The sequence below is a fragment of the Paroedura picta genome, chromosome 3 (genome assembly GCF_049243985.1).
Source record: "Paroedura picta isolate Pp20150507F chromosome 3, Ppicta_v3.0, whole genome shotgun sequence".
NCBI lineage: Eukaryota > Metazoa > Chordata > Lepidosauria > Squamata > Gekkonidae > Paroedura > Paroedura picta.
The window spans coordinates 160,142,008-160,160,397 of NC_135371.1; the positions used below are offsets into that span (position 1 = coordinate 160,142,008).

Consider the following 18,390-nt stretch of genomic DNA (forward strand, 5'->3'; position numbering starts at 1 on the left):
TTTCCAGCCAAGGAGAGAGGATGGGAGGTGGAGAGGGAGGGCCAATTGGGGTGCGGCCATCTTCCCACTCGGATAGCTGGACTCGCTCCACCCAGTGGCCTGTTTCACAAATATATAGAGCTTTTGTGTGCACTTCCTCCGATGCAATGTCATGGAATGGAAGTAATCGGTTCATACTCATAGGCAAAGTGTGAGAATAAATTAACATGCAGTATAATGAAAATGGCTGACAGATTCCAGAGAGGAATAAGGGGAAAAAAACAGCAATTTTAATTTGTTTGCATTCGCTTGAGGTTGAATTGCATGGGAAACATCTTGGGTTCAATAAGGTAAAGGTAAAGGTATCCCCTGTGCAAGCACCGAGTCATGTCTGACCCTTGGGATGACGCCCTCCAGCGTTTTCATGGCAGACTCAATACGGGGTGGTTTGCCAGTGCCTTCCCCAGTCATGACCGTTTACCCCCTAGCAAGCTGGGTACTCATTTTGGCAGTGAAAGTAAAAAGGTAAAGGTATCCCCTGTGCAAGCACCGGGTCATGTCTGACCCTTGGGGTGATGCCCTCCAGCATTTTCATGGCAGACTCAATATGGGGTGGTTTGCCAGTGCCTTCCCCAGTCATTATTGTTTACCCCCCAGCAAGCTGGGTACTCATTTTACCAACCTCAGAAGGATGGAAGGCTGAGTCAACCTTGAGCCAGCTGCTGGGACTTAACCCCCAGCCTCATGGGCAGAGCTTTCAGACTGCATGTCTGCTGCCTTACCACTCTGCACCACAAGAGGCTCTCTTGGGTTCAATAAAGGTGTCCAAATTAAAAGAATAATGTTTCACTAAGGTTCATCTACCAGGCCCTGATTTAAGAAGAAGGTTTGGTTTTTATGACCTGCTTTTCTCAAAGAGGCTTACAATTGCCTTCCTCTCCCCACAGCAGATACCCTGTGAGGGAGGGGAGGCTGAGAGAGCCCTGATTTTACTGGGAAAAAAAAGAAGAGTTACCACTTATATGCCACTTTTCTCGACCCAAAGGAGTCTCAAATCAGCTTACATTCGCCTTCCCTTCCTCTCCCCACAACAGACACCCTGTGAGGGAGGTGAGGCTGAGAGAGCCCTGATATTACTGAAAAAAAAGAAGAGTTACCACTTATATGGCACTTTTCTCGACCCAAAGGAGTCTCAAATCAGCTTACATTCGCCTTCCCTTCCTCTCCCCACAACAGACACCCTGTGAGGGAGGTGAGGCTGAGAGAGCCCTGATATTACTGCTTGGTCAGAACAGCTTCATCAGTGCTGTGGCGAGCCCAAGGTCACCCAGCTGGCTGCACGTGGAAGAGGAGCGGGATTAAAAATTGGCACTCCACAAGCTGGTTAACGTTCTTTAATGGCTGTGGAGGTTTCTTGATGGTTAAGAGACACTCTCGACTGAGATAACTATCAGAGCTTGGAGAAGATCTCAACCATTTAGCTGAGGGAAGGGGGAAAATTTGTGAAGAAACTGCTGTTAGCACTTTAGAGACGAGAAAGAGAGTGGGAGGTGGAGGAAAGTTAAATACCTTGAGATACCGGATCCTTGTCTACCTAGGTATCTGAGGGCAGACAGCAGATCAGCAGCCTTTTGTGAATACCTGTTCAGTTCTGCTTGTTCTCAGATTGCAGTTTTGTGAATCTAGCATACAAGCAGCGAACCCTTGAGGAATTATGGTACAGGAGATGGAAGGAATCTCCTCTTTACTGCTTGTTCCTCCTCTGCACACTATCTCAGCCTCCCCTCCCCTATGCATTCCCTTCAGCTTCTCTGCCACACCTGCTTCCTTCCTCTCCTCCAGTTCTTATTCCCTCCCCCTTTGATTCATTTTTCTTTCCTCCCTCCCTTCTTGCAGGCTTTGGTCTCTCCCTCTGATCTTTCCTTGCCTCCTCTACCTGTCTGTTTTTTTTTTTTTTTGTTCCCAACTCATCCATCTCAAGTTTCAAAATGAAATTGCAGCTGCCGTTTTGCATTACTGCGGTAATCACACACCAGAGTGGGGATGTTGTCGGCAGGTGCTTAGACAACCCAGAAATGGCTGCCAAGATCTTGTGAAGTAATCTTGCGAGATCTTGATGTTTATTTTAAAACGTTTGTTTCCTTTTCCTTCATCTCTTGTTAGTCCAGCTTTTTCCGCCAGTCTGGATTTTCCAACAGATTTACAGAATTATCTTCCCTTTTTTGTACCTGGCCCTAATATGAAGATCTTTTGATCCACACTGTAAGGTCAGGCTCAGAATTAGATATTATAGTAGACATTATGAAATTCCATCAAGAGCTCTGTCATCCACAGTGTAGGCACTGCTGCCCCAGAGCTATTTATGGCTTGAGGGGTACATATGAGATTGTTTTGTCCTCGTAATAGTCTTATAGGGTGAGATCGTTGGAAAGAGAAAGTGACTTGCTCAAGGCTGTCCTTAGAGTTTTGCATGAGTGAGCAGAGACTTGAAACTGGTTCCCCCACATTCACACCTAAACTTGCATGTACTGCTTCGATGAAGGCTGAGAAATACCCGATGTACCAGGGCACAGGGCTGGCAAAACTTGAGCATACCTTGAGATGGGATTGCTGCCACACACACCTCACCTGTCTGTACCTGGGCTCCCCACTGCCCAGAGTCACTGAGGAGGAGCACGTGGGTGGCGCACAGTGGTAGCACTGCTGGTGGCAACAGCAGGGGGTACAGGCAACTGAGCATGGATGGTGGGAGGGCTTATGAGCAGGGGAAGAATATGCATGTAGGGGTGGGGGTGGAAGGAAGGGCATGATGCCCCTCCCCAAACCTGGAACCAGCTCAGCCAGGATGGCCTAGAGCAGTGGTCCCCAGCCTTTTTATCGCCGGGGACCGGTCAATGCTTGACAATTTTACTGCGGCCCAGGGGGTAGTCTTTTGCCCAGGGATGCCGCCACCTGAGCCCCTGTTCCACTTGCTTTCTGCCAGCAACCCTGACTTCCTGCCGCCGGCTGGGGGGCGCTGCCAGCAGCAGCTGTGCAGTGCCACGCCAAGGGGGAGCCCCAGCCATGGCAGCTGCTGGAGAGCACCAAAGGTGAGCTGGCGGCAGAGTGGCAGGGCAGCCCCCGAGGCAGCAGCCAGGGAGGAGGACGAGGAGGAGCCGCGGCCCGGTACTGACTGATCCAAGGACCGGTCCCGGTCTCCGGACCGGGGGTTGGGGACCACTGGCCTAGAGGATGGCAGAACCTTCCGTGTCACTTTGGAGTCGCTCCGCTCGCGTGCATGCCCTTCACAAATCATGTTAGAATCCTTATTCTAAATCCCTTCCAAAGAGTGAATGCTCTATAACTTTGTTTTATGGTTCTAACAAGGCGGGTGAATTACCCCTGCAACAAGGTGCCAAAGGAAAAAAAGGATATTATTCATCATTGCTCTCTATACATCATTGCTGTCTGTAAATATCCAGACCAGGTGCCATTCTAAGGAGGAATTCTCTCTCTCTCTCTCTCTCTCTCTCTCTCTCTCTCTCTCACACACACACACACACACACACACACACACACACACACTCCATTTTTGAGATTTCTCTCTTTTATACCAAGAATATAATTCACTTTACTATACTCATTAAAAAAGACCAATAGATACTCCTTTGGGGGGAGGGCTACATCAGGTTAGGTGGACAGGTGAGGAATATAGCACATGCTGGAATTACCTGCAGTGCTTGGGCATTGCATTACTTCCTCAAAGTTTCCTGTTCATTTGACGTTTACTAGCCAGGTGCTCAGGAGGTGCTCTTGCTCTCCAAACAATTAAAAGTAGCTTTCCATCCCTCTTTTCATGCTGCTGCAATCCCTTCCTTATTCCTCCCTTTAAAGTCTCTTTTCTTTCATATGAATGTGAAAGAGGGACAGGTGTGCATGCCTAGATCTAAGGCAAGCCTTTCTCAACCCAGCTTTCAGGACACTCTGGGGTTTCTTGATGGCCCTGGAAGGCTTTCCTGAATGAGTAGACATTAATTGACATCTAATATATTTTTAAAATTTGTTAAATGTATATTGGGTCATTTGACCATATATGGTCATGTTGATTCACCCCCTCCCCCTCAAATGGCCAATGATGGGCCTGGAGGGGGTGGGAAGGGGAGGGGCCCTGGGTGGGCGTGTCCACAGCTCTGCTTCCCAACCATATTCGGCATGATCACCCTCCTTCCGTGGTTTCTCGAAGCCTGAGGAATGCTTCAGGGGTAAAATATTGAGAAAGGCTGATCTAAGGCTTGTTTACTCCAGCTTGGGAAACACCTAGGGATTTTGGTGTGGACTCAATCGAGCTTTGGGAAAACAATCTGGAGAAGGAAGGGATGTGATTCCAAAGCTGCAATTTCCTTCTGGGGACCTGATTTCTGTCGCCTGAGAGATCTGTTGTAATTTTGGGAGATCACCAAGTCATTACCCCATGCTGGCCATGAGGTCCCTGCCCTGAGTCAAAACAACGCAATCACCTATGGATCGTGGATTCTTCTCAGGATTGCAAGCCTCCAGGTGGTTGTTAGAAATCTCCTGGAATGTGAACTGGCCTCTCAGTGACAGAGATCGGTTGCCCTTGGCGATACCAGCTTTGAGTTGGGAAGTACCTGGAAGCTTTCGGGGTGGAGCCAGGAATAGGTGGGATTTGGGTGGGGAGAGACCATAATGGGATCCACCCTCCAAAGCAGCCATTCTCTTCAGGGGAACTGATCTCTGTCACCTCGGTTTGGGGGGGAGGGTCCTCCAGCTACCATCTGGGGACTGGCATCTCTAGCTGCCCTGTAGAAAACGGCTACCTTAGAAGGGGGACTGTAGGGCACTAAATCCCACTAAGGAGCCTCCCCTCCCCAAACCCCTCCCTCCAGCTATACCTCCAAAATCTTCATGTAATTCTCCACCCAGAGTTCTTAACCCTAAAATTCTTGCATGGGCAGTGCCCAGTTAGGATCAAGACCATGTTGCGCATGGGAAAGGGGCTCTGTCTTTCCACTCATGTCATTTTCCCAGCTTGAAACAATTCCCGGGAAGGTTCTATATTGGGCCTACTGGGCAAATCCACATATATTCCAGGGGGGATGTGGGTGTCTCCAAGTAGCATCCATGGGACTGTTTCAGGGTGAGAAAATGGAGCAAGGTGGAAGTCTAAAACCTCTTCTTTACATGCACCAGGGTCCTGATCCTAATCCTAATACCTGCCACGTATGCAGAAAGAGATTCCCATCCACCGGAAATTGAATTAGGGACCTTCTGCATGCCAGGGAGATGGCTTGCCGTTGATCTATGGCTCCTCTCCAATCATTCATGGCTGAAAACTCTCACACGTGGTTTAAAAACAGAAGCCTTTATTTACTTACATACTTTCTACCTAGCTTTTGAATCCAGAAAGATCCCCATGGCAGCTTTTATAAAATAATAAAAAAACGTAATTAAACTGTCCAAACCATTAAGCCCTTCCATTAAAATGTGCCATTAAAACCATCAACATGGTTAACTGGGAAGGAAGTTTCAGCATGCAATCCTAAACAGAGTTACGTCCTTCTAAAGCCATTGTCTGCAATAGGGAGAGACACGTAAACTCTGTTCGAGACTGCATTGTGAGCGTGCTTCTCCCACGTATCTATTACTACTAGGACGGTGTATGTTTATTTCTGTCTCTTCTCCAATTGATATCCTGCCAGCTAGCTCAAAATATGGTTTGCTTACTGCGCAACAGCAATTAAAATCAAATATCAAAAGACAATAATAAGGAGCCAGTAAAGCATAATGGCATTAACGTGCTACTTTGTCATGTAATGTAAACAATTCCTCAGCTGGACCAATTCGAACCATCTCAGGAGCGCGACATTCAGCTACAGCAGCCTAGCTTACCTCGGTGAGCATCAAATTAGCCAAAAGCATTTCTAAACAAACAAGGCCTTTATGGCTGCAGTTTTTAACACACGTTGGAGACAGTGAATCCCCCTGAACTCCACTGGGCTTTTGAACACACATAATTAGGACTGCACAACAAATAAACATAGGGCAAATGCCCCCAAAATCAACTTGCCAGTGTTGAATGAGACATTTCCAGTTCCAAGACTGAAATTCATATTTTGAAGTTCATTAAAAAAAACAAAGAAACAAACAAACATTGCAATACTTTCACTGTGTTTGGCTTTGATTTTTGTGGCTTTGATTTTGACTAGCTTTTGAAAACTCATGAGCTGCCCATGCTTAAATGCTGAGAACCCTGATTGCTGCCTATTGCATATGCCAGGGGTAGTCAAACTGCGGCTCTCCAGATGTCCATGGACTACAATTCCCAGGAGCCCCCTGCCAGCGAATGCTGGCAGGGGGCTCCTGGGAATTGTAGTCCATGGACACCTGGAGGGCCGCAGTTTGACTACCCCTGGCATATGCCATCCAACGGCAATCAGATCTCGTTGCATTTCAATCATTACTTGTTGCCACTTCAGCTCACCAGCAGTTTTAAAAACTGCGTTCTTTGAGAGCTGGCGTTGCGTGAATATAATGCCATCAAGTCATAGCTGATTTGTGGCGGCCCCAGCAAGGGGCTTTCAAGGCAAGTGAGAAGCAAAGGTGGTTTGCCATTGCTTTCCTCTGGAGTCTTTCTTGCAGATTGCACATCCAAGCACTAACCAGGGTTGACCTTGCTTAGCTTCTGAGCTCTGGCTGCACCAAGCCGCCTTAGAACCAGCAAGGTGAGGCACGACGGCCTTGAATCTGGAGAACCGGGTTTGATTCCCTCCTCCTCCTCCTCTATGTGCAGCCAGCTGGATGACCTTGGGCCCATCTCAGTTCTTCCAGAGCTCTCTCATCCCCATCTACCTCTCAGGGTGTCTGCTGTGGAGAGAGGAAAGGGAAGGCAGTTGTAAGCCGATTTGAGAGTCCTTCAGGGAGTGAAAAGTGGGGTACAAAAAACCCAGCTCTTCTTCTTTTATTTGTATTTATTTATTTTGGGATTTATATGGTGCCTTTCCCAGCAAGCAGGCTCATTTTAAAGCAATGTACAATAACAAATATATTAAGACATTAAAACATTAACTTTAAAATCAATCAGACCTGAGGATCAGCCAGACAGCTCATGCCACTATACTTAGGCTTGTGTTGTGCGCATGTGCGCATGCGCACACAAGATATAGAGGGAGCCCCATCATTTCCATCCAGTATCTCCATGGTGTTCACTGGCCCCAACCAAATGCCTGGCGTAAGAGCTCTGTCTTGCAGGCCCTGCAGAACTGACTCAGTTCTATAAGGGCCCTCAGCTCTTCCAAGAGCTCATTCTACCAGGTGTGAGCCAGGATGGAAAAGGCTCTGGCCCGGGTTGAGACAGGGATCACCAGTTTGTTGGAAACGGATCATTGCAATGTCCTTTGGGGGCAATAGTCAGTCTAGTGGTCCCTCCGATACTGCGGATGGCCTTAAAGCTTAACACCAACACCTTGAATCGAAACTGGAATTCAACTAGGAGCCAGTGCAGTTGGAGGCAGGCCAGATGTGGGCCCTCCATGGAGTTCACGTGAGGACTCATGCCACCATGTTCTGGAACCCTTGCAGTTTCCAGATCAACGTTGAGCCCATGTAGAGCACAGTACAGAAATCTAATCTAGAGGTAACCATCACATGAATCCCCGTGGCTAGGTGTTCTGGGGCCAGGTAGGGTGCTAGTAGCTTTGTCTGGTGAAGATGGTAGAATGCCAGCTAAGCTTAGTAACCTCCATCTCCATTGACAAGGAGGCATCAAAGATCACACCCAGTTTCTTGGTGGATTGGACAGCCAACAACTGCCCACAGTCTAGACAGGGTAAATGTACTTCTGCATCTGGATTTTTTCCTACCCAGCCACAAAACCTCTGTCTTGGAGGGTTTGACTTTCTTCTTCTTCTTACCTCCTTGTAAGCTGCTGAGTACTTTTTAAATGGTGAAAACAATGATAGAGAAACTCTTGCCCCAATGACCTCTTTCTCTCCACGGTCAGTCGTCCCCTACAATCCAGAGTTGGGTTGGAACGTTTGGTATGTTCGAAAGCAAATTTTCAGTCTATGATGGGCGATGCTCAAACCGCCACGCATGAAGAGAGTGTGTTCCCCAGACGGTGTGCCAGAATTCTTTGCAGCATGCAAAAGGTTCCATTATGGTAGACATGTTCATGGGGAACAGAAACAGATATTTTAAAAAATATATATTTAAAAATTAATTAGCTTCCACCCATTTGAGAAACTTTTCCAGGGCCATCAAGCTTTGCAAAATCCTGGTGGAGAAAGCCTCCAGTAGGCATTGCCTGGAAGCTTATAATGTAACTACAACTGGCAGAAGTAGAATTATGGGCCACATCAACAAATATGTAATGCATGGCTCACCCCTGGAGCTATGGCTGCCAACCTCCAGGTGGGGCCTGGAGATGTGCTATCATCATTGATCTCCAGGCAGCAGAGATGAGATCACCCGGAGGAAAGGGCTGCTTGGGTGGACTCAATGGCATTGTACCCTGCTGAGAAGAAGAAGAGTTGGTTCTTATATGCCACTTTTCCCTACCCGAAGGAGGCTCAAAGCGGCTTACAGTCGCCTTCACTTTCCTCTCCCCACAACAGACACCCTGTGGGGTGGGTGAGGCTGAGAGAGCCCTGATATCACTGCTCGGTCAGAACAATTTTATCAGTGCCGTGGCGAGCCCAAGGTCACCCAGCTGGATGCATGTGGGGGTCCATTGCCTCCCCAAACCGTCCCTGAACTTCCCTATCCGCAAATAGAATCATAGAGTTGGAAGGGAGCATATAGACGACCAGCCTCCTACTTAATGCAGGATCAGCCTAAAATTGATTCCTCTGCTGATCGACCTAGCCAGTACCATTCTCCATGTAGTTTAAACCCATGACTGCAGGTCCTATCCTCTGTTGCCAACAGGAACCTTTCCCTGCCCTCCTCTAAGTGACAACCTTTCAAATACTTAAAGAGAGCCATCATGCCTCCTCTCGACCTCCTCTTTTCTAGGCTGAACATTCCCAAGTCCCTTAGCCTTTCCTCATAGGGCTTGGTCCCCAGGCCCTGGACCATCCTCATCGCTCCCCTCTGCACCCTCCCAATTGTGTCCTCATCTTTTAGAAGTGAAGCCTCCAGAACTGCGCACAGGACTCCAGGTGGGGTCTGACCAATATGGTATACAGCGGGACTATGACATCCTGTGATTTTGATGTGATGCCTCTGTTAATACAGCCCAAGACTGCATTCACTTTCTTTAATGTCTTCTCCAGGTATTTCCCCACCCAGAGCTGGCAACCAGGAGTGATCTGAATACAAAATTGTGTGAGATCATAACTGGATACTTAACAGGATGTCATCATATGTGTGATGATAGTGATTGGTGTTAGATGGGTTTACTTTCAATCTTGCCCAGCGGCATGTTTGAAGAGGAAGGAGTATTTGGGAAAATCTGCCTGGAATATTCTGCTGCTTCGGCCCTAACGCTGATATTTATTTGCGTTCACCTTGTAATCAGGGCTCTCAAGGCCTCCGTGAAGCTTCTTCTCAGGAAGTTTATGGCCGAGGATGTGAAAAACTGTTTTTCATCCGATATTAATCTGTCACTGGTTGGGTGAGGCTTGAAGAAGGCAATGAGATGTTTAACACGAGCAGTTCCCTTAAAAAAATGCTACTCCAGAGATTTCTCCTTCCCTTTGATACACACAGGTTGTACAGCAGGGTCATAGATTTAAAGGCCAGGAGGTGCCTCGTGAGATTGTCTAGGCTTCTCTCCGATAATAAAGGTTTGGGATAACTGAGGGTGAAATCCTAAAGTCATTCTGGGAACCATTCAGCTTGGCAACTAAGCCTCTAAGCCAGGGTAACATGGAGCTAAGCTAGTGTGACGTTGTGGTGACACTGTGCCAGGATAAGCACCAAAATAACAGCAGCAGCAGCAACAACAACAAGAGTTGGTTTATATATGCTGCTTTTCTCTACCTGAAGGAGTCTCAAAGTGGCTTACAATTGCCTTCCCTTTCCTCTCCCCACAACAGACACCCTGTGAGGGAGGTGAGTCTGTGAGAAGAGCTTTATCAGTTCTGTGGTGAGCCCAGGGTCATCCAGATGGTTGAATGTGGGGGAGCAGGGAATCAGACCTGGCTTGCCAGATTAGAAGTCCGCACCCCTAACCATTACATCAAGCATATGACAAGGAAGAAGAAGAAGAAGAAGAAGAAGAAGAAGAAGAAGAAGAAGAAGAAGAAGAAGAAGAAGAAGAAGAAGAAGAAGAAGAAGAGTTGGTTATTATCAGGTCTGAGAGAGCCCTGATAATACTGAAGATAATTTCTCTACCCGAATGAGGCTCAAAGCGGCTTACAGTCGCCTTCCCTTTCCTCTCCCCGCAACAGACACCCTGTGAGGGAGGGGAGGCTGAGAGAGCCCTGATATTACTGCCTTCCCTTTCCTCTCCCCACAACAAATACCCTGGTCAAGGCTAGGTCGAGGCTAGGCGCGCTTCCTTAGGGCCGGGAATGATCAGTAGGTTCTCACCCACAGAGCGTAAAGCCCTGCGGGGAGCATAGGGCGGCAGGCGGTCCCTCAGGTATGTGGGTCCCAACTCGCGTATGGCCTTGAAGGTTAGAACCAAAACCTTGAACCGGATCCAGGCAGCTATTGGTAGCCAATGTAGTTGCCTCAGCACAGGCTGGATGTGGGCCCTCCAAGGTGTGCCCGTGAGGACGCTAGCAGGTGCATTTTGCACCAGCTGTAGTTTCCGGGTCAGGCACAAGGGTAGGCTGGCGTAGAGCGAGTTACAGAAATCTAATCTGGAGGTGACTGTCGCATGGATCACTGTGGCCAGGTGATCAATGTGGCCAGGAGATTTGGTCCAGGGCCTACTCTGAAGGGCTGGCCTTTCTACACTGTAAGGTCCTACAGTCTAAGAGAGCCAATTTGGTGTAGTGGTTAGGCGTGTGGACTTCTAATCTAGTGAGCTGGGTTCGATTCTGCGCTCCCCCATGTGCAGCCAGCTAGGTGACCTTGGGCTGGCCACGGCACTGATAAAGCTGTTCTGACCGAGCAGGAATATCAGGGCTCTCTCAGCCTCACCCACCTCACAGGGTGTCTGTTGTGGGGAGAGGAAAGGGAAGGCGACTGTAAGCCGCTTTGAGACTCCTTCGGGTAGAGAAAAGCGGCATATAAGAACCAACTCTTCTTCTTCTCCTTCTCCTTCTCCTTCTCGTTCTCGTTCTCCTTCTCCTTCTCCTTCTCGTTCTCGTTCTCCTTCTCCTTCTCCTTCTCCTTCTCCTTCTCCTTCTCCTTCTCCTTCTCCTTCTCCTTCTCCTTCTCCTTCTCCTTCATTCCTTTTTTCCTTTTTTAATTTTTTGTTGTCAAGATGCAGCCAACTTATGGTGTCCCCAAAGGATCAAGGGACATTGAGAGGTGGTTTGCCATTCCTGCTTCTGCATATCAGCCCTGGACTTCCTTGTATGTTTCCCACCCAAGTATTGACTAGAGCCAGCCCTGCTTAGTCCTGCTTAGCTAACAAGATCTGGTGAAACTTGGCTAGCCTGGGCTTTCTTCCCATGAAGGTTGCCTCTTGGTGGGGGTACCACACTGTCATCACACAAATTGGTCATGAAATCATTTGGTCCACGTGCTACACAGTCAGGAATGCCTTGCATTAAGGCATTAGCTAAAACTTGTGCCTAGTGGCCTAGTGGCGGAGGTGGTAGAATGCCAGTCGTGCTACCTTTGTGACCTGGGCCTCCATTGTAAGGGAAGCATCCAGGGTCACGCCCAGGTTCCTGGCGGAGTGCGTTGGTGAGAACTGCACACTGTCTAGGGTGGGCAGACACCCTTCCTCCCATGGTCCCTTCCTACCCAACCACAGGACCTCTGTCTTTGCAGGGCTGAGATTCAGGCAACTCTGCTTGATGCATTTTGTCACTGTTTCCAGAGTCCAGGCATCTGGCTAAGGGTTCTGGGGGAGAGTCAGGGCGGTCATCCATCAGGAGATAGAGCTGGGTGTCATCCGCATATTGGTGGCAATATGTGATCAAGGATGGTTCACCAGTTAATCAGCATGCCCTGAGGGATCTGCCCAGCAACCACTGAGGAAACCAGCCTGCCATTTTCCTATTGGTGGAGTATTCCCCGCTCATGGCCAACTGTGGCTCTTGCTCAGGATTCTGCATTCCCTCTTCCCTCCAGGCCTGCTATGAAGGAAGCTCTAACCGCTACTGCTTGAGGTGAGGAAGGGGTAGCCATTGCTGCCCCTCTTCTGAGAGCGATGCAGGGGTGTCCATGGACGTACACGTGCACTTTTTAGGAGGTATTACTACAATTACCACTCATGGGGGCAAAGAGCTTTCCCTTCCAAGCTAAGGGTTGGCAATCCCAGGGTTGGAAATATTCCTTGCAATTTGGAAGTGGGGCCTCAAAAGGATACAATGCCTCAGTCCCCCCTCCAAAGCAGCTATTTTCACCTTATAGTCTGGAGTTGAGCAGTGATGCCATTGACAAAGGCAATCTGCAGGCTGAGGTGGGGGACCAGGGGCACAGGTGTATCCTTCCTGAGCAATAGGCTCTGGCCAGCCCTTAACAGCAGCACTTTTCTAGAGCCCGTTATATTGTTCTGTGCCACAGGCTTTGTTGCTAGATGAAGAAGAAGAAGAAGAAGAGTTGGTTCTTATATGCCGCTTTTCCCTACCCGAAGGAGGCTCAAAGCGGCTTACAGTCGCCTTCCCATTCCTCTCCCCACAACAGACACCCTGTGGGGTGGGTGAGGCTGAGAGAGCCCTGATATCACTGCTTGGTCAGAACAGCTTTATCAGTGCCATGGCGAGCCCAAGGTCACCCAGCTGGCTGCATGTGGGGGAGCGCAGAATCGAACCCGGCATGCCAGATTAGAAGTCCGCACTCCTAACCACTACACCAAACTGACATAATCCTCCAAAGGCACGTATGAGAAATAATCAAGTGCCCTTTGTTGAGGATCCATTGGGATTGATTGTGTATTCCTCAAATACATGTCTGGAGGGCTTCCCCCTATGGCTAAATGGAATACCAATAGACAGACTGCAGAAGATTTCAGGTAATGCAGAAAGGTGGAGCTGCAAAAATAATTTTAAAAAATGTTACAAATACTGATTTCATAAAGTGCACCAATTCAATGTATTCAAAGCACAGTCATCACGATTTTAAAAACAGCACATCTCTAACTGCACAGAAAATAGACCAACAGAATGGACCAAATGTGTTTCGAATCTTTCTCAGTGGCAGGGGCTCATGGGAATTGCTGGCAGGGGCTCATGGGAATTGTATTCCATGGAGGACCACCGGTTGACTACCCCTGCCTTAGAAAGACTAGTTGGAGCAGCACCTAACCGATTTTCAATATGCTGAATTAGTGCACTTTGTTAAATAAATATTTGGGCCAACCAGATTGCCGGAAATACAAAGCTGTTCCCAAGCACAGAGTGATTGTGGAATATGCATAGCTCATAAATTGATAAGTGTCTCTCCTTTTTCAGGGTATAGAAAACTGCCATAAAGATGGATACGAAAATGGGAGCTCCTGAGCTGAGTGTTTGTATACATTTCATAGTGAGAAACGTATGTAAAAGATCATGCACCAGAAATACAGGGCCTAACTACATAATATGATTTTGAATGAGTCGGGTTCTCCAGTTCTTTAAAAAAAACCTTTGGGAGCCTAATTCAGCTCTGAACTGTGACAATAAGCCCCTCCCCCAATGAATCAGGCTCTTGGGGAAAGCGAATCGAGTCTGCAGAATCCGGACCCCACCTGCAGAAAAACATAGCATGTGAATTGCCCTATAGGTATAGCAGGCTTTCTCAACCAGGGTTTTGTGAAACCCTGGGGTTTCTTGATGACCCTGCAAGGGGTTCACAAATGAGTGGGAGTTAATTGATTTTTAATATATTTTTTTAAAAAATTGTTGAACATTTATTGGGTGACATGAACGTATATGATCATGTCACCCAATAAATGTTTAATAATTTTTAAAAAATATATATCAAAAATATATTTGCCCCCACTTGATGAGATTATGTCCCCCCTCCCCCCCCCAAAAAAAACACCAGAATCCCTGGCCAGTCTGGCCTGGAAGAAATTTGCCTTCCTACCCCAAAGTGGCAATTGGCAAGAAAGGGCCACAAGAGCCAAGCTCAGACACAGTCCCTTCTGCCCACCTACTCACAATCTGCCTAAGTTCATAGAATTAGCATTTCTGTCAGATCGCTATCTAGTATCTGCTTAGAAAGTTCCAAAGAAGAAGAACCCCCCACCTCCCGAGGAAGCCTGTTCCACTGAGGAGCTGCTCTAACTGTCAGGAACTTCTTCTGGATGTTTAGCTGAAAATCCTTTTGAATTAATTTCAACAGATTAGTTCTGGTCCTTCCCTCCGGGGCAACAGGAACTAACTCTGCTCCATCCTCTATATCAGTGGTCCTCAGCCCCCGGTCCAGGGACCGTTCCCGGTTCGTAGATCAGTTGGTGCTGGGCCGCTGCTCCTTCTCGTCCTCCTCCTTGACTGCTGCCTTGGCGGCTGCCCTGCCACTCTGCCGCCAGCTCACCTTTGGTGCTCTCCAGCAGCTGCCATGGCTGGGGAAGTCAGGGGCGCTGGCGGGAAAGCAAGTGGAGCAGGGGTTCAGGCGCCACGGGTGACATCGCTCAGCAAAAGGGCCTCAGTAAAATTGTCAAGTGTTGACCTGTCCCCGGTGATAAAAAGGTTGGAGACTACTGCTCTATATGACAATCTTTCAAGTACTTGAAGATGGTTATCTTACCACCTCTTAGTCATCTTCTCTCCAAGCTAAACAGATCCAGCTCCCTCAACCTTTCTTCATTTGACCTGGTCTCCAAACCTCTCGCCATCTTTGTTGCCCTCCTTTGGACACGCTCCAGTTTCTCTACATCCTTCTTCAATTGTGGTGCCCTAAACTGAACACAGGACTCTAAATGAGGTTATCACCTTGCACAGTCTGGAAACTATACTTCTTTTGATACAGCCCCAAATCCCATTTGCCTTTTTAGTCACACACATGCTACTCCAAGACAATCATGCATTTGATTTTCCCTACCTAAATGCATAACTTTACATTTATGAGTGTTGAAATTTATCTTAGCCCAATTTCCAGCCAGTCAAGATCTTCCTGTATCTTGAGTCTGCCTTATGCTGTGTTTGCTACCCCTTCCAGTTTAGTATCATCTGCAAATTTGATAAACACCCTCTCTATTCCTTCATCCAAATCATTTATAAATTTGTTGAACAACACGGGGCCCAGGAAAGATCCCTGAGGTCCTCCACGCCACTCCTCTTCAAGAGGATGATGAGGCATTAACAAGCACCCTCTGTTAACCAGTTATCAAGCCACCTAATAGGAGCCATACCACATTTTACCAACTTGTCAACAAGAATTTCACGTGGAATGCTATCAGAAGCTTTCCTGAAATTCAGGATAAACTGTGTCCACAGCATTCCCCTGATCCAGCAAGGTACTAACTTTCTCAAAAAAAAGAGATAAGGTTAGTTTGATGTGACTTACTCTTGAGATGCCCATGCTGACTCTTCGTAATCACAGCCATCTGCTCTAGCTCCTCCACCAGGCATTTGCCTGAGACCTGCCAAACCAAATCAAACAACATCCACAGATATAAATACCCTGAACCAGTCTGACCTCTCTGGGGGCCTATTCTAAGTCACCGTTCCTGTTATATTGTTGCTGATTAAGATTCAGAACCACTGTTGGGTTATTGTTGTTTTTGACCATGTTATATGTTAGGTCGTTCCATGTACCCCACCACAACCTTATATGTTAACTGCCCTGAGCTGTATGGAAGGGCAGTATAAAAATTTGATGGACAGACAGACAGACAGACAGACAGACAGATGATAGATGATAGATAGATAGATAGATAGATAGATAGATAGATAGATAGATAGATAGATAGATAGATAGATAGATAGATAGATAGATAGATAGATAGATAGATAGATAGATAGATAGATAGATAGATAGATAGATAGATAGATACTCAAGGACTGACTGATGATTTGTTCTAAAATTTTGCCAGCTATTGACCTCAAGCTAACAGGTTGGTAGTTACCCGGATCGTCCTTTCCCCCTTCTAAAAGATGGGGACAATATTTGCCCACCTCCAATCCTCTGGCACTTCACCTGTTCTTCAAGAACCTGTTCTTGTTTGTCTGGGTTACAGCCAAGGAATGATTCCCTTGTTCCTTGTCCCTTGATTATCATGTCATGGGCTTTTGTCTGCCAGGTTTTTGAATTTCCTTGTTGGCCCACTCTGCGCGCTTCGCACATGTACAGGCCTAAATCAAAAGGGATGTATCACTCTGAGCTCCAGCTGGTGAAACTTATATTGGCCTCACCATAATCCCCATTTGCATTGCAGAGAGGCCAGCTTGATCTCATCTTAGGGAATCAGGGGTTTGTGAGTAGAATTGCCAGTCTTCAGACAGAGCTACAACTGACTGCAGAGAGATCAGCTGCTTTGGAGAAACTGGTTGCTTTGGAGAGTATAACCTATGACATATCTTGCAGACATCCCTCCCCTCCTCAAACCCTCCCCTCCCTAAGACTCCACCTCCAATTTGCCTGGAACTTCCCAACTCAGAGCTGGCAATGCTATGTGAGTATTGTATGTGCCAGGCAAGGACACACAGTCATTGGGGGAGATCCTGTGACAATGTACAAAGAACAGTGCAGTTCCAAGGAGATTAGAAGGGTCTCTCAGGGGTGGCCAAACTGTGGCTCTCCAGATGTCCATGGACTACAATTCCCATGAGCCCCTGCCAGCATGTGCTCATGGGAATTGTAGCAGGGGCTCATGGGAACTGTAGTTCATGGACACCTGGAGAGCTACGGTTTGGCCACCCTGCCCACCTAGGATCACCCTATACAATGTCTTCACACGTATTCTGTAAACAAGTATGTGTATGCCCATTGAGTGCACAATGTTTGTGTATTTGTTTGTTTTTTGTGTGTGCGTGTGCACATATATTTTATGTGCTTCTAAAGCCCTGTAATAGTTTTGAAGGATTAGCTGGGAACGCTGTCCTCTTTATGTTGTTTGCAAGGCTATAAACTACATTTATGACTTGGTTAAAATAACAGAAAGCCGAGCACCCCTGCACACTAATGGCGTATTTACGTTTCCTGGTTCCTCTTCCCACCTGCTTTTCTTTTCCTTCCCCTTCCACTCTTGGCTCCCCCCTCCCTTACACTCAGAAGACCCGTAACTAGATCCCGTCTCAGATCTTCCTTAAAAGCTGTCATGTTCAATTGCTTTATTAGATGATAATATATCACTTTCGCCTTCCTTTGCCAGGACTGCTTTCAAGAGCTTGTATCATAAAAAAGCACAAATAAAATATTATTGCTGTCTCTTTATGCGCGAGCTGGTATTTTCCAGGGATAATTGGGGAGCGTTCCAGGCCTTGTGTGAACCTAGAAGCAGAAAGCCGGGCCACTTGTCAAACAGCTGAGCAGCAGGGAGGGCACGGACCAGAGCGCAAGGGAGAGAAGGAGCTTGGCCACATTCTTGTTAGCAAAGACTGCTTGGCAAGTGGCCACCTGCTTCTAACCCCTGGACAAGGGCCGGGAGGGGGAGGGGAGGGACAGCTGTCTGGCGGTCGGGTCCCTGCCTCCATCTCTTCCACCCTCCCTCCACTAGCTGTAGGATACTTGCTTTCAGGGTAGCAGCTGTGGGGGAAGAAGCATTGCTGATGGGCAGTTTGGGTGGTGCAGAGATTCATGGCTGCTTTGCTTTCAACCTTTTCTTGCATTATGTTTATACCTGGGTCTGACCCTACACAACATCACTTCGGCACATAAAATACGTTGCATGCATGGTGTAGTGGTTAAGAGGGGAAATTCTAATCTGGAGAACCGGTTGGGTGACCTTAGGCTAATCACAATTCTTGTACAGCTGTTCTCACAGAGCAGTTCTCTCAGAGTTCCCTCAGCCCCACCTACCTCACGGGTTGTCTGTTGTGCAGAGAGGAAGGGAAAGGTGTTTGCAAGTCATTTTGGGAGTGTGTCGGGTAGGGAAAAGCGGGATATTAAAAACAGCTCTTTTTTTTGTCTGCACAGGTATCTTTCATCTGATGTGGCACAAGTCGAAGGTATGCACTGGTTTTGTTTTTGTAAAAAATAAAATAAAAGATCACAGCATTGATATGTAAAATTGCAGATTTCTACAAATTCTCTACCCAGGACTTGGGAGACACGCCCCCCCAATAGGTGCCTGTGCTCAAATCTAAGGTTGTGCTGATTTCCACAAATCCCACCCCCTTGGGACTTTAGAGAGCCTTAGGGTTGCCAGCTTTCAGATGGTGGCCCAAGATCACCTGAGGTTTCAGTGAATCACAGGAGATG

The 18,390-nt window shown here is 47.6% G+C and overlaps 1 long non-coding RNA gene across 1 annotated transcript in view; it reads left to right on the forward strand.

Moving 5' to 3' along the window:
* LOC143831370 (uncharacterized) overlaps positions 1–18,186 on the forward strand; it is a 104,781-nt gene extending 86,595 nt beyond the window's left edge. The window contains exon 4 of the long non-coding RNA XR_013228852.1: positions 18,106–18,186. This is a non-coding gene — a long non-coding RNA (uncharacterized LOC143831370). The remainder of the gene's footprint in view (positions 1–18,105) is intronic.
* The last annotated feature ends 204 nt before the right edge of the window (positions 18,187–18,390 follow it).